The 16,658-nt window shown below is 40.8% G+C and overlaps 1 protein-coding gene across 3 annotated transcripts in view; it reads left to right on the top strand.

The window, feature by feature from the left end:
- The window catches only part of LRRC4C (leucine rich repeat containing 4C), a 569,742-nt gene that overhangs the window by 37,085 nt on the left and 515,999 nt on the right, over positions 1 to 16,658 (top strand). For 2 of the 3 annotated variants that reach the window (XM_045016616.1, XM_045016617.1), the window contains exon 2: positions 1,922 to 2,011. The gene's annotated coding sequence lies outside the window, so the exon portion shown is untranslated. Of the gene's footprint in view, positions 1 to 1,921; positions 2,012 to 7,162; positions 7,373 to 8,998; positions 10,115 to 16,658 lie in introns of those variants that run through there. The other variant, XR_006579326.1, reaches the window with a different exon arrangement.

Genomic DNA, 16,658 nt, shown 5'->3' on the forward strand with positions numbered 1-16,658 from the left:
CTGCTTTTGAAAGCCTGAAATTGGGGGAGGTTTTAAATAAAGCTCAATCTGGTGGAATTTTGCCTTACTCTGAACAGAATTTCAGAAGCAGGGTTTGAAAAATGGCATAAATCAAAGACCAGAACCTATTCTTCTGAAGATAGACCTGCATATATTGTTTATTTTTATATATTTCACTCATTTCTATGTAGAACTCTATCTTTTCTCATTGATAAATGGGGAAATAGATGACAGGACAAGGTTGATGAGAGATATCAAAAATAGGAGGTCCTATCCTAGGAGTTGCTGAGTGCTTCTTTTGTGGTGGTGAGCATCCTTAACTCCCTTTGACTTCAGGTGGCACTCAATTGCTTGAAGGATTAGGTCCTAAATGCACTGTTTTGTTATCCTTGTTTATTTCCAGTGGGGCACACAGACCTATTGTGTTTTTGGTTTTTTTTAATAGATTAACATTCAGAAGGGCACGGTAAATTATGTGACTAAAATGGAAAAAAGACTAAATAGCACAGATATTAGAATAGAGTACTCTGTATATAGCTAGCGTACCAAATTGAAACAAACAACACACAGCAGCCCTTGTTTTGTACTCTGAAGAGCTTCTGATGTCTTTTCTGTCCATGGTGATAAATTTTGGACGTAGGCACAATAAACTAGAAATTCTGTCACAGGGAAGTGTCTCACATTGTTGAATGCATTTTTGCAGGGAGAAGAGGGCAAAGGAGAGAGTGAAAGGCTATTGATTTGACAAAAGAACCAACTCATGAACTTTTGTATCTCACTTGTGAGAGAGATTACTGGCTTTAAACCCAACCCAGTGCTTCCCAACATCATTACCATACCCCTCTGCATAGCACTTTGTACAGTAATTTGAGTCAACTCTCACAACCTCCTCTACTCATGTAGAAGCTTAAAGTGGTCCAACATTCAACTGCTTAGCCTACTTTGACTGTTCCTTACGCTGGTGGTGTAAGATGGGAGAAAGAGATGTACAACAAATTGTGTTAGTGAATCATTAGGTCCTTTAGGAAGTCTGCCTAAAGCTGACAACTGTCACCTCTGCTGCAGGGTTATATAAAAAATAAATAAATAAATATATGGAGATATACCTGTCTCATAGAACTGGAAGGGACCTTGAAAGGTGGGATTTTCAAACGCTTTTAACACAGATCTAACTTTGCTCCCATTGAAGTTAATTTTAAAGCTACCTTTGCCTTCAGTAGGAGCAATTAGGCCAGTGCTAATCACTCTTGAAAATCCTATTGCACATACATACTTGCTAGTGCCTTGTCCGGTATATTTGAAATGGTCAGGCTTACACCATTTCCCCAGGGAGACCATTCCAAAGTTAATTAGATTTTACTGATAGAAGTTTGGCTATTCTATTTCCCTATTCTTCATTTGCTCCTATTAGTAGCCATTTCAAAAGTGTAGAAACAGGTGCTATTCTGGATTACCACCCAAGCAAATTCCTTCAAAATCCTTCTGTCCATATTGACCAAGGTGAAATGTCCTCATTTTCATCAGGCAATGACCTCTTGATGACAATAATGGCACAGATTAATGGCCCTCAGCAAGCCTGTAAAATGGAGGTGTTTTGTCACAATAGAAAATTCACTCTTTTTTCCAGAAAAGCATAATTTATTTCTCAGAGGAGAAAAGAGAGGGAGAAAAAAACAACAACCAAACAAAGAAAAACTACTCACCGTCAAAATTCCTTGTTTTCTACATATTAAAAAAGATTGTGTCAATTATTGTGCCACAATAATATCCTACTCTCTTTATTTCATTGTGATTTCCTCCCCACTCCCCCATAGATGTGTCAATTGGGAAGGTTTTGTTTTTCAGCACAATGCTGCTTGTCACTTATGTGCAATCTTCACTGGTCTAACGTAATGCCTTTTTTTTAATTTGTCTTCTCCAGAAATGAAATTCTCTCTTGCAAGAATTCAAGATAGTTTAGTGATGTGGCAGCCAAACAAGCTGACATTCAATTGGATAGTCTGAACATCATGTGAGTTCAATGGGTTTATTTTAATGATGATTGCATGTGAGTTTAGGCTAATGGGTGTGACTGGTTTTAAGCAAAGAGCTAATGGTTAGAGATTTCAAAAAAAAGTTTGGCTAATAGTAGCACCCAAAATAATATGAGAAATTTTGTCAGAGGTCAGGCCTTTCTGTTGCCTTTACTGTAATTTTGTCTTATACCTTACGGTACAGTGTCTCTTCTAGGTGAGATAAGTCCAGATAACATCTTGTAAGTGAAAACCTCAATTTTCCTTTAAAAAGAATTAAATTTTAAAAGGAATTAAAAGGTCCATCTGCAAGATAGACTTTGTTTGGAATCCTCCTTAATGATTCATTTTCTGTCTTCACTTAATTGAAATTAATGGGAATTGTTTTTCCTCAGGAATCAGGCCCATAGGTACAGGGGTGGCTCTAGGAATTTCGCCACCCCAAGCATGGTGGCACGCTGCGGGAGGTGCTCTGGCAGTCGCTGGTCCCACGGCTCCGGTGGACCTCCTGCAGACGTGCCTGCGGAGGGTCCGCTGGTCCCGCGGCTCCGGTGGAGCATCCGCAGGCATGCCTGCGGGAGGTCCACCCGAGCTGCGGGACCAGCGACCCTCCGCAGGCACGTCTGCAGGAGGTCCACCGGAGCCACCTACCGCTCTCCCGGAGACGGGCAGAGTGCCCCCCGCGGCATGCCGCCCCAAGCGCGCGCTTGGCGCGCTGGGGTCTGGAGCCGGCCCTGCATAGGTAAGCTGTATTAGGGAACATGTAGAGGCAGCAAGCCATGAAGCTAGCCCTCCTCTTCTGGACCTCTGGCGGTGTTACTGACTTGTGTGTCAACTGAAACATGAATGTAAGGCCATACCCTACTAGATGCATGGTCATCAATGGGAATTCTGTCTCTGCTGAGGATGCTGTCTCTTAGCCTGGCTCATAAACATTAGTCTTCATCACATGCTACTATGCAGTAGATAACTTCAGCTCAGGGAGAATCCATGACTACACAGGCCAGGATTTATGATAATTCATAAAACTAAGCACTAGAGAAAATTACACAGAGCCTGCCTGGCCAAAGTCTAGATAGACCTTGCTATTAGTTCTTTTGCCCAAAAATAGCATCATCTTGACCTTTATGTAGCAGGAATGCTACAAAGTAAGCTACAGAGAGGCAGCCAGTGATGTAAACTTTGATTAAACTTTTCAGCTCTGAGAAGATCCTAAGTAATATTAATGACCTTCTCAGGTTTAATGTACTAATACACCAGGGAAGGACAAAAGGCCATTTATTCTAAGTCTCACTGCAATATGCACAAAGCACGGTCAGTCTGGAATAGCAAAATCATTTCTGATATTGCTGTTGGTGGGACTGTAATTCTTGATTTTTTTTTTTCCCTATTTTTGTTGGACATCAACTGCTTAGAGCCCTTTTGGTCTGATATAGGTCCAGTGTAAGATTCCAATGGAACACTCTGTTAGCTCTGTTTGGATTCTGCATAAGAGTTTCTGTGAAATTTCATTTGAATTTTGAATGGTGGGTTGGTTCTACACTGTTCATAGTCTTGTTTACCTCCCTCCTGCCCCCCTTCCCCTCAACACTATTCATAAACATTTGTGAGAACAGGTTTTGCTCACCCAAATACTTGGGAATTGGATGTTTGTCCTGTAAATACCCAAATTCTCATGACTGCAAAGGATTTTGTGTGTAATCAAAAAGGTTCACTGTTTGATAGTTGCTGTTCACTGCTTATAATTCTTTATTAGTTATTCTTGTGCTTAAAAAGCTCCAGTGAGGGAGTGGAAATGATACTATGTGACTTAAATGACCAGTTACTATTCCAGAATAGTGAGTAGCCAAATTGTAAAGTTTTGTAAACAACCAATACGCTAACATTTGTTCACAAACATGTTTCAAACAATTATGAGTAGTAGATGAAATAGTACAAGTTGATCTGTTCACAGATGACTTATGAAAAGAAATAAGGGCTAAATTCAAATTCATTGAAGTTCTTTTGCAACTAGTCATTCAACTATCTATCTCTGGTATCCAAATTCATCCCTTTAACTAGGAAATTGACTACATTTATTGCAAGATTAGATTGCAGAGGAAAACAAATATTTTCATGAGTCTTATCTGTACATCAAAATGTTTCTGTTAAAAAATGTGTTTAAAAGATCAACAGTAATGTGGTTTAAGTTCAAAATTTTCATTGTTTTGGAGAGAGAATAGATTTTTGAAACTTAGTATGTTCACTAAAATGTCCTTAGCGTGTTTTTAAGTTAATTTTTTAAAAACTTATTACAATGCTGAGGTCTCAAACCCAATGCACTCTTGTTTTAGAATGAGTGAAACTGACCATAGAGCAGTTTAAAAATAAAAATGAAACTACTGACTATATGATCCTGGGGTGGAGGGTTGAAAAAGAAGCGTCCCAATCCCCTTGCACACCTGCATACAGTAGCAGTCCATTCATCCTCTGCCCTCTGGGCTGCACAGGGATTACTTGCTCCCACTCTCCTTTGAGGACCAGGAGAAAAAGAAGGATGCAGAGATAAAGAGGGGCATGCTCCACCTCTGTATCAGCATACACAGCAGAGCCAGGGCACCAGTGGGAGCAAGCGTAATGGGTGGAGCACATCATTCACATCCTATACGCAAAATTTCTGCCTCTGGCGGCACATGTAGACGTTCTTGTGGTAGCTGTAATCTAGCGAGTTCAATCAAAATAGATGTGAGGATGCAGAGGTGTGGGTTTCAGCACAGGCTGACAAACATATGTGTATCCCGAGGGGTCAGGCAGGATTGTGCAGTCTAGGCTGAAGCCTTTGTCGCTGTGTTCTCATGTCTGTTTTTAGTGAGCTACCTAGAGTGCAGCTAATGTGGGTATGTCTATACAAACTACAATGTAGACAAACTGTAAGTGATGTCCAAAAAAAATGAACAAGATAATTAAACATGCACCAGTGTTGGGATTTTCCAAAACACCCTGCATTGGCTTGTCTTTATTCCCAGTTAAATAAAGGTTAAAACTCCCACTCACTTTCAGCAGTGGCCTAACCTTGCTGCTGTTGAGCATTTTAAAAATTCTTTCATTTTTAATAATCTGGGTGGTGCTAGTGGGAACCCATATAAGGAATATCTTCCAATGTTTTTTTTTATGTTGACAGTTTCATTGTAAATTGAATGCATTGAGGGATGATAGCAGGGGGTGTCTCTCTTGTAAGAGAAATGACTTCTAATTACCGGTACAAGATGTACTACTATTTGCAATTTAATATAAAATAGACACAACACAAAACACAAAAATGAGCAACAATATGTTTAAGGGGACACATGCAAAAATAATCTCTGTTTACCAAGGCTCCAGCTTGCATGTGAAAATGCAATTTAGCTGTGATAATAGAAATTACACTTCAATCAATATGCTCTTTGCTATTAATCCATTTTTTCCTTTTTCCTCTGAAGAGCCCTTAATAATATGTTAGACAAATCATACTGTTTAAAAAGTAATTTGAAACAGAAGTGCCTTTGAATTCTTGTGATTCAGGCACTCATTTTGCAGGAATAATAATATGGTCTCATGCTGTTAATGTATGGATTCATACTCATATATGTGCATTAGCATCCTTTTTTTTTTGGTCTGGTTATTATTATAAGCAATTGTTGCTGAAGATACAGAGTGAAACACTTCATCCACTTGCTCCCTCCGCAATCACACTTCCTAAATATCAGAGATGTAGCCAAGAAGGAAAGGCTCTGGAGTTGAACTTCCCCACTGTAAATGATTGTTTGGACAGAATGCTTTTGGTTAGAGTGAGAAGATAATCAAGGAGTTTGATACAACTGTAAATTATCCCCAAATTTCAGAGTGCTCAGATCCCAGTAACTTGGTTTGTCTTCATATAAATAAAAACAACCAAAGATTCCTACCTCTCTTGTATATTGGAAAGAGGCCATATTTTTATATCATTCCTGTTGTGTATGTATCTCTTGTGACTTGTTTTCTGTCTAGTATACCTTTTTACTATAGTAAATGGAGATAATCAGCTGACATTTTGTGTTCTGCTACATCCAGCTACACACAAACACACACCAACTCCCACAGAGAATTTGCTTTTCCTCTCTTTTGTTTCTTCTTTTCTTTAATTCTCACTCAGACTGAGGCTATATTGGCAGCTGTTACCATTTTGCCACTGAGTTACAGTTTGCATCTGGCCATCTCAAAGTGCTATGTAAACAACAATTACTCTCCTCTCCCTCCCGAGTTGTTATTTGAGATTTTTCATATCCCTCTGCCTGTAAGTCAGATGCCTTCTCAACCTCAAATCCAACTGTAAAGATCTCAGTGTGTGTGTGTGTGTGTGTGTGTGTGTGTTTGGGGGGGTGGGGGAAGTAAACAAATGGATTTGATATGTTAGAGTAAGTCCTGGAGAGATGGGAGATGGAGTAATAATTAGGTGATGTAGTCATAAATATACGATAAAGAGTGTAGGCATTTGATAAATAAATTGAAGCATGCAATTGATTGCACAGGCATATAGTAAATATATTACACATTTCTTCAGTTAATCTTATTGAGACCACCTCCATAAACAGGGTGGATGGGCGTGTATATACACATTGCTGTATAGAGAGTGAGTGTTCTGAATGGAAGCAGGAACTATGTGAAATGTCATGAGATCTCCAACCAAATATTGCAGAATTAAGTGGTTTGGGTAGTTCAGATAAACACTCCAGTTTCAGACACTTAGCAGAATGCGAACTCCAACTCTGCATGAGATTTGCCAATGTTTGCAATAATGAACTCCACATATGTAGTGTTTGTGCTTCTGAATTCCTGGCCAGGCTTGCCATTAGCTTTGATTTATGCTGTAACTTCTATCAAACACTGTAAGGACGAATATAGCTGTTGTCACACTAAAAACATTTGAGATTAATCAAACCAGCTATGTGGCTTCAGACGTTCTCGCTCTTGCACACAAAGAACCTGACAATGGATCACTTCCATTTGGTGAAATGTGTCTAAACCAATCTGGACAAGAGAATCAGAGAGCTGCCACAAGCTGTCTCAGGGCAATAGTAGTAAAATACTTCAAATATCTCCTTGGCTAAGACTGGAAGTAGCTGATCTCAACATAGTTTCTTTTTAATCTGCAGCAAACTGTTGCAGTCAGGACACTGATCTTCAGTTTGAGTGAACCAAGTATCAAAGCAGTCACAGAAGGCATTTTTACATTGCCTTTACATTCAGAGTTTTAAAGCATATGGAGCTGAATGAACTATGAAGAAAGAAAGAAAGATAGAAAGAAAGGAAGAAAGAAAGGTCTGGCCAGAAAACAAGAATTCCAATCTCCGGAAAATGTTGAGGTTTGATTATTTATTTTCATTCCAGTGAGGAATGAAACTGAGACCACTTAAATGTATTTATGAGGAGGGGAAAAAAAAACATGAGGGGAAGGGAGGAAGAGAAAGATATGGGGATGGGGGGAAGGAAAGAGAGACCCACCTATTTTGGAGTAGTCAATAGTTCCATGGGTAGACCCTCATCTGGCAAGTGGAAGACCCAGGTTCAGGCAGAGCCTGGGAGTCTCTCATCCCAGGTGAACATCTCCCACCTAGCTCTTATGTGATGGGGTCTCTCCCTCCTGGACCTGAGAAATTTTTATCAGACATGATACATTTCCACAGAAAGTTTCACTTTTGACAAATTGATATTTGCTGACCCCAAAAAGCTTTGTTCAAAAATTCCCTACTGGCTCAAGAAAAACGGGGTGGGGGGGAGAAGGAGTTTCTGAAGTCTTAAGATTCTAAACAATCAGACTTAATTTAAAAGTTTGGGAACCTCTATGTCACCTGTTTTATACCCCTCATTCCACTGTGTGTGTGTGTGTGTGTGTGTGTGTGTGTGTGTGTGTGTGTGTGTGTTAGTCAGTCAGTCTGCAGTCATTGGGGGGTGGGGAATAGATAGGGAGTACACCTGGGAGGCATCAAAGAGTGTGAGAGAGTAGATCTTTGATGCCAGCTACAGGATCTCTGGGCTGGAACCTACAGTAGAGGGAGGGCCTGGGTTCCCCTACCAGCCACCAAGGAAGGGGAGGGGAAACCCTCTGAAGAGGTATAAAGATAATGGAGCCCAGAGACTGATCGAAGACTTGCTGTAAGGCAGTGTTTCTCAAACTGGGGCCGCCGCTTGTGTAGGAAAAGCCCCTGGCGGGCTGGGCCGCTTTGTTTACCTGCCCCATCTGCAGGTCCAGCCGATTGTGGCTCCCACTGGCTGCGGTTCACTGGTCCCGGCCAATGGGGGCTGCAGGAAGCGGCGGCCAGTATATCCCTCGGCCCGAGTTGTTGGAAGAGAGATCACAGCAGTGATAGAACAGCCATCAGTAGAGGAAGCTATATGGGGATACAGTTACTATGATATGCCAGGCCATGAGGAGGTTCTCTTGCAGCGAGTGGACCCCCTCTGCACTACCAAAATGGTAGTGTCACTATACCAGGTAGGTCAATGCCAAATATAGGCACTAAATCTAGGAATCCTGCTTCGGTGCTCTGCAGGATTGATGCTCTCCAAATGCCTGATTTTCACACAGGTGTCAGGAGCTCTTCAAGACCTTTTAAAAAAATACAAAGAATTTGTACAGTTGAAAATATGGTCTAGACCATACCGGCTGGCCACAGCAAAATACACATTTTGTCCAATATAGAGTGCAGGTAGCCTTTTATGAATATTTTGCCTTGATTTGAGGGTGATCTTTGTGTCTCTCTTTCATTGTAGGAAGTTCAGTCACAAACTGAAATGAATCTTAGATTAATAAAGCAACTTGCATAGGACCAGATGTTCATCTTGTGTAAATCAGTGTAGTTCCAATCACTTCCATGGAACTATAGTAGTTTACATCAGTTGAGGATCTGGTCCTAAACATTGCTAATTTTTTGTGGGGAATCTTACTGGGCACTGTGAGAAGAACTCTCTGCTCTGTTTACTATATGCAGGTATCTTCAAGCGGTGCATCATCTTAATGCTATGAGGCATAGTACTAGCTTTGTTGTCTGTGCTATAAGTTAAGTCCTGCTGAGATTCATCACAATGAACTCGTGTGAAAAGCACTGTCCAAATCTGGGTGCTCACCTCAGTTGTGTGAATGGAAGGAGAGGGATAGCTGAATAAAGAAGTTACTGTCTAAGAACAATCCTGCACTGCTGGAGGCCAGCCCTGAGCGCAGAAGAAAGAGAAGGCTGTTCCCCATTGGTCTACCATTGACTGCCACTGCTGCACTCCCTGGGTGATGTGCTCTAGGGCTGTGGGTGGTGAAGTGGATTCATGTTTGATGTACATTTGTGGTTGGTTCCGGAGTGTGAATATCTTGTATTCCTCTGTCCAGCGCTTGCTCCTCAGCATTACACAGTTGTTAGGACACTGACTGGACTGAGTCACTGGCTCTAGGTTCTACTCTCAAATCTTTCACTGACTCACTGGGTAATAACACTTAATCAGTATGAGACCTATAGATGAGAGAAGTGATATGTAAGTGATAACGATTATTATTTGCTTTATGATTATTGGACAGAATGGTAAGGCGGGGAAAATGTCTTGTTTAAAAACAAAACACAAACTCTTCCCTCTTCCCCATTGACTATAATACCATTCAAAGTTATCTATCACCTTATCATGTTTCCACTTTCATTTCTCAAATTAAAGCATTCAGCTAGTATAGGCTAGCAGGAGTCAAAAATATAAACAGCAGGTCTAGATTTCCTACACAAACAGATGCCCTTATTATCTGCCAAGCCAGGAGAGCTGTGTCTTTGCAATTGTCAGTCCACAGGTTGTTGTGAACAGGAAGCGACATGGAAGGAAGACATAGACAAACTTATTTCTGACTATACCATATTTTTTTTATCTCCTTTAATTCCCAGTGTCCACATAACTCCTCAGGCATCTAAAAACACAGTGCAGAATAGCTTTGGATGATTGCTCCTGATATGAGGTCTCCCTCCTCTACAAACTGCCACAGAGTTTGGACATGATTTTTCTCTTTTGCTTTAGTCCTGTAACCTGATGTCTGAATCATTCACAATGTGCAATGTCCTTTAATTTCAATAGACATAACCGAGTTGCTCATTAACATAGATACATAAAGCATCTGAGAGAGTTCATCTAGTCGTTATATGGTGGGTTGACCACTGTGTAGTTTAAGATGCTAGTTGGTACAACCCCAACTGGAGGGTGTTGCTTTTGCACTGTTTAGATGAAGAAAACAGTTTGATATTCCAACTGGTGATCTTTTACCTTCATAAAAAAAGTAGAATCTTGAAAATTATTATGGATTTTTAAAAAAAAATGCTCAACCATGCGTTTTAGTGTCTTAGCCTCTGAGCCTGATGGCATTTTCTTTGTTATGGGGAATGTGTGCTCACATCTGACATGAAACATTTCATATTATAATGTATTCATCAAACACCAGTAGTGGGCTTGGCACTTTTCAAACAATTGAGACCTTATGGTTCCTTTCCAAGGGGCTTACAATCTTGTGTCATGGTCTGTTTGATTCTGTCCAAATTACCCAAGTGGCTGTTATCAGCACTGGAGCAGAAGAACTGCTGTCAGGTGGAGTAAGCAATGTTCTGTATCGGTTCATATATCCTCTCAGAGTACAGGATATAGTGTTTGGGGTTTGATTCCCCCATGCCTCCAGCATCTGCTTGAGATCATACATCATCTTGTGCAGTTCATAGTATAAAGTGCTGCCATTAAGTCAAATGGGGTCATTACACAACAGTGTTCTATTTTAAGATCCAAGGTTGGGGAAGGCTGCTTCCTGAACCTTCTGACTGCTGCAGACTGCCAGTCCATCAGCCCTTCCTCACCTTCAGTTCTCTGGGCAAAAGAGAGTTGTGCAGCTGCCCTGAGCATTTGCTCATATGCAGTGTATGAGGAACAACCTCAAATCTAATAATGTTCATGTTCAGTCTCATTTGTAAAGTACCTTATCATGCAAACAACATCCCAAGGCGCTGAACACTTTGAAAGGGATTATACATGAGCGCAGCTAAATGCAATATTAAAAAGAGAAAAAGAGTCTTCATCTTCCCTTTTAAAAACAGTGTAGCAAGTGAACTTCACTGACTGTGAGGAGTTGAGGTTGCTTTGCAGATAAAAAGGGCAAGCTGTGCAAAAAGCCTCATTAACCAGTTGAACAACAAAGGTAGAAGAGCTTTGGAATAGCAAGTGACTGAGAACCCAAGAGAACCCTAACTGGCATAAGTTTAGGGGAGGGGTTAGGAAACCTGTGAAATAGGACAATGCAAGGTAAACAGAGGTATTTCTGGGTGAGAATTAAGATTATACAATCAATATTTTGGCAAACTAGCACTGTAGCTCATCCAAAAAACAAAACCACCAGAAGAATGATATGACCAGATGATGGATTAATGGACAGGAGCATGTCTGGCATGATTGTCTGCTAAGTTGAAGGTACAGAACTAGAACCATTTAAAGGGGCCTTCTAAACATTCTCTGAACTGACAAATAAGACAGTGAGGAAGTGGAGAATAATTTGCATGGAAATACAGCACAAACAAAATTTAGGGTGGCGATCTGGGTTCTCAGAGTGAGGCTTGTAGAGTGGGCCTCTTTAACCCAGGAGACAGGATGTTGCTTTTAAAAATTAAAGGTTGAGGGTGTAGGGCACAACTGGGATGTTTCTTCCCATACTGAGGTTTGTTGGTACAAGATTTTTTCACAGAAGGAAGCGTCTCGGGGGATTTTTGGAAGTAGGGGCCTGATCTTCATAGGAGACGGAGAGGCAAGTGCAGTCATTCTGGCTTTCTTGAGTGTTTTTTCCCCTGGGTTTCATTGCTAGGATTTTGCATGGTTTCTGAATGAAACAGAGTGGACATTTTTAGTGGAGAAGAGAAATATTACAAGAAAGGTCACTGAAAACTAGAAAACATGACCTGCAAAGTAGGAAATGGGGGTCCGGATAGTATTTTACACATATATTTATATGTTTTCAAAAGTAAAACAATTAAGAAGAGAGAGGAATTAAAAGTCATGCTGTTTTAGTTTTGTTGTTTTTTTAGTGTTTATTTTTAGGAAATATTTTGTTCATTTCTATTAATTTTTTTAGTTTGGAAAAAAGAAATTGGGTGTTTTGTTTTGTTTTATTTTTTAAATCTATGGTTATGATTTCCCTCCATGAATTATATAATAAAATAAAAATTGCCCTTCCAAAGGCTTTCACTCCTAGATTTCTTCAAGCATTTTTTAACGTTACAAACAAAATATAAGGTATTATTGGTGTATGTTTTCTTAAAAAAACAAAAAACAACCAAAAAAACCCTCAAATATTTGCTTTACTTGGGATTTCAAGGAAAAGGTTTGACCAGTTCAAATTGAATTTCTCAAATAAACAAGGAATTAACGGAAGGTAAATAGTTACTGAAGTTTTAAAAATGATCAATGAGCTTAAGAATTGGAAGAGTTTAAATAATAGATAATCACAGGGAAGGAAACCAGCCAATTGAATTAACTTTAGGAAAGCGGGAGGCTTGCTGGGGCCAACAGTCATTCTCTTATTTTACAAAGTTCTTATTGTTGTCCGTGACATTTGACCATGATGTCACCTGCTGGGTTTCACTTTTCCATTGATTAGGCTATTGGTATAAATACAATAGGGAGAGCAGTATATTTAGTGGTTAGAACAGGAACTGAAAGTTCGAATTTTTGTCCTATGCTTGTTGTACTACTGACTTGCTGTGTGACCATTTAACCTCCTTGTTTTATCCTTTTATAAAAAGGAAATAGTCATATAAATGTTGCAGAGTTGTTGTGAGAAAGGTTTGTAAAATGCTTAGATTTCCTTAGATGAAAGGTGATCCAGTCGATATATGAGTGCAAAGTACTATTTTTGTTACTGGCTGACACTTGTGTACCCACTGCATTCTACTAGGCAGTCGAATTGATCAACTGTGTGTTAGACTGTATGTTGCTATAAATGAAAAGAGATTCTCCTTTAGCTGAAGTATTAGAGGCCTTCGCTTTCAGAGCAGGAAGATCAAATTTCTATCTGTGCAATCACTGAGAATTTCTGGGTAAACACTGTGACTGATATTGCAACCCCATGCAGTATCTTTTTAGGGAACATATTGTATTACAGTTATGTATGGTTTAGGTATCACCATAGGCCAGGGATTATATGAAACACAGGGGAGAGGGTTGTCTTTAGATCCTCCAGGAACTAAAAACAGCAGGGGTGATTATAGTGAACTACTCAGGTTATAAACACCTCTGCAGAGGTACTATGCCCTAGGGAGAATTGCATATACTGATTTAATCTGGGGTTTCCAGAGATCAACAGCCAATAAAGATCTTCCAGCATAAAAAGCTATACTGATTTGGGGCTTTTTTTCTGATCCAGCCAACAGACAGGATCTTCTTTCCAAGAGGGGCCCCAACCCTTGTGGAAGAGTTGGAAAGACTTTGGTCTATTAGGGTCTGTGATGGGGTGTGCATCCAGGGCTGCCCAGAGGGGGGGCAAATGGGGCAATTTGTCCCAGGCTGCGCAGGGCCCCCATGAGAATATAATATTCTATAGTTTTGCAACTTTTTTTTGTGGAAGGGGCCCCCAAAATTGCTGTGCCCCAGGCCCCCTGAATCCTCTGGGCAGCCTGTGTGCATCCCTTAGCAACTCTGATAGGGTTAATGAGGCCAATTAGGTCAGCCTCGGTGAGGAATGGCTAGGACAGCACTATAAAGCCAGAAAGTTCAAAGGGGTCTGCAGGGGAAGGATGCTGCAATTGCTCATTGGGATGAGGGAGGTGCTGGGGATAAGCAAGAAGTCCAGGGAGAGAGTAAACCCTGAGATCCTGCCCTGCAGAAAGGGGATAAAGTAGCCGTTGGTAAAAGAAAATGCTCCTATGGTAAACCCAGAAACAGTCAATGGAAGAGAGAGATGCTGGATAGGAAGGTTCCCAGGAAAACAGCAACAGGGATGAGGAGTGAGCAGACCTGGATTGCTGGTTAGAGTTCCCGGGCCAGAACGTAGTGCAGCAGGTGGGCTTGAGTTCTCCTGCCAGCCAGTGGTATAGTGGCAAAGAGCCCACGGCTGGGGCTGAACACTGTCCAGAGAAGCATTTTAAAGTGGTCCTTTTGGATTTTGTAACCCCAGAAGGGGTGGACTAAATGGAGTTCTGGTCAGAGGGCCAAGTTACCAGGAGAGACTTTTGTAGAGTGAGCAGAGAGCAGAAGGGGGCAACCAAGGCCATGAGACAGTTTTCCAAATCTAAACACAAGGAGGTGCACTAGCAGTGAGTGAGAACCCTGTAACAGGGCCCCATAAGACTGATTGGTGACTTCTGGTAAGGTTTTAGCCTGCATACAGGAACTTTTATTAATAATATTGTTTGTTTATTTTATTATATTTTTTTCTGAAATGCTTTTACCTTAAGAATAAATTTGCTTGCTTAGAAAGATCTGTGTGGTAACTGATAACTGCTGGCAATACACTGGTCATAGCTCCTGGTGAGAAAATAAACTACAGGCAGAGTGGTTTGCTGGGGATATCACATTATAAGGCAGAGAACTGTACAGCCCTAAAACCCTTGGTCAGAAGGGAGAAGGGTAGGGGCAGCTCTAGGTATTTTGCCGCCCCAAGCACGGCAGGCAGGCTGCCTTTGGCGGCTTGCCTGTGGGAGGTCCCCGGTCCTGCGGATTCGGCAGCACACCTGCGGGAGGTCCGCCGAAGCTGCGGGACCAGCGGACCCTCCGCTGGTGCCCCAGGCATGCGCTTGGCGTGCTGGTGCCTGGAGCCGCCCCTGGAGAGGGGTACAGGTCTCTACTCAAGAGAGGTGACAGCTCGGAGCTCGAATCCTTAAAAGGTTCCTTTGAAGGACCAGGAAGGGGGAATACAGGTGCAGTTATCCTGAAACTGTGACAACTAGAGCATGCAACCTAGTTACAATATTCATGAAGTAAGACACTTTCCCTGCAGTGAATATTAGCCAACCTTTTAGACCTGGAATGGTGCCAGCAATAATGAGATGTATATGTATGGTATATTACAGTAACTCATTAGCAAATGGTGTTAATAACAAGCCTATTACCTTTGCAAGTACTCAGTCACCTTTACAGCATGTCAACCAGTGACAGCATTTTAAAATCAACTGTTTCTAACGGTGGAAAAACTGCTTGACACGCTGTCAATATGTTGTGCATGAAATATTCTGAAACAAGAAGGGAAAGGAGCACGTTCCATTCTAGAGATGGGTTAATACAGCAAAAAGTATTCACAGGAACAGCAGCTGATGGCAGGACTCAGGAGAATATTTTGTCAGTTTCCTAATTGTGTGCTTGTTTGCTTTTTTTGGTACTTAAAGGTTTAGTATTTGTGAGGAAAATATTGGCAATTATTTTTTGCAGCTAGTCTCCATTTAACATTTTAATACCTCAGTGTGAATAGTTGCTCACAAATTCTGTATTTGCTGATTTTTATATTTATAGCTATTTATCATATGTTTAATCTAGTGAGCAGGAGATTTAAGATACTTGAAAACAAATAACTCTTCTGTAGTTAACTTCCCATAGTGGTACAAAACGGTTCCAGATATAAACATCACAAGCTTGTTGTACCAGCGGCTCAGAGACTGTATCCAACATTGTTCTATAGGATACATAACTGGAGCCACAGAAAGGCCTTTATTTTCTGCATGCAGAAATGTGTAAATGGATAATTAGGGATCTAGTTAACGGAGAAGCATGTGCAAATGCCCAAAGGCTAGACTATGCATGAGCTAGTACTAGGACTCAGAAGATATAAATTCTTTCTTGGCTCTGCCATAGATTTCATTATGGCTTTGTGAAAATCCCTTAACCTCATCATGACTCAGTTTCCTCAAATGTAAAATGTGGATGATATTTACCTCAAAGTGGGGCTGTTGGGACACATTCATGAATGTTTTTCGATGCTTGGGGAGCATCAGAAGGAAAGTGCTATGGAAGCACAAAATGGTGTGGTGGTTATTTACCATTCCAAAGTAATTAGTATCAATGAAGTGTTTTAGATACTATTTCAAGTAGCTGTCACTTTAGGTGTGTGCATGCCCTTGTTGGCACTTGTTTGGATATTTTCGGTAACAGTGCCCATAGAGTCTTGCACCGTAATCTTCCTCGTGCTCTAACCCAAGGGCATCCAGGGGAAGGCTGACCACTGCTCCAGTTCACCTCTAGCTGCAGGTAGTTGAGTAGGGAGTTTTGCAACCTCCATTAGCGTCAAGCATAGCTACCTTACTTATCTTTATCGTTTTTATTTTATTTCAATTTAATTTTATTTATTGATTTATTAATTCCTTGCACATGCTGTGTGTGTTTTGGGGGCTTGAGACACAAGGGCATCCTTGAGCAAAGGCTCCCCATTCTTTGCAAACAACTCTTATCTCAAACTTGACAAATTCACTACATCAAATAAATTCTTAATAGGCTATTTTTCCATAAAGAGTAACATGTAAGGTCTCTATTGAAAGCTTGCAACTTACTGATGTTCATAATCTTGGCATGATCTGTGTATGGGTAGTATTTAATGCATAATATTACTATATTGAAATGTATGCCCTTGTCATCTAAAGGTTAAAAGGAGTCACCAGGGAGTGATATTAC

This window comes from Mauremys mutica, chromosome 4 (assembly GCF_020497125.1).
Source record: "Mauremys mutica isolate MM-2020 ecotype Southern chromosome 4, ASM2049712v1, whole genome shotgun sequence".
Lineage (NCBI taxonomy): Eukaryota > Metazoa > Chordata > Testudines > Geoemydidae > Mauremys > Mauremys mutica.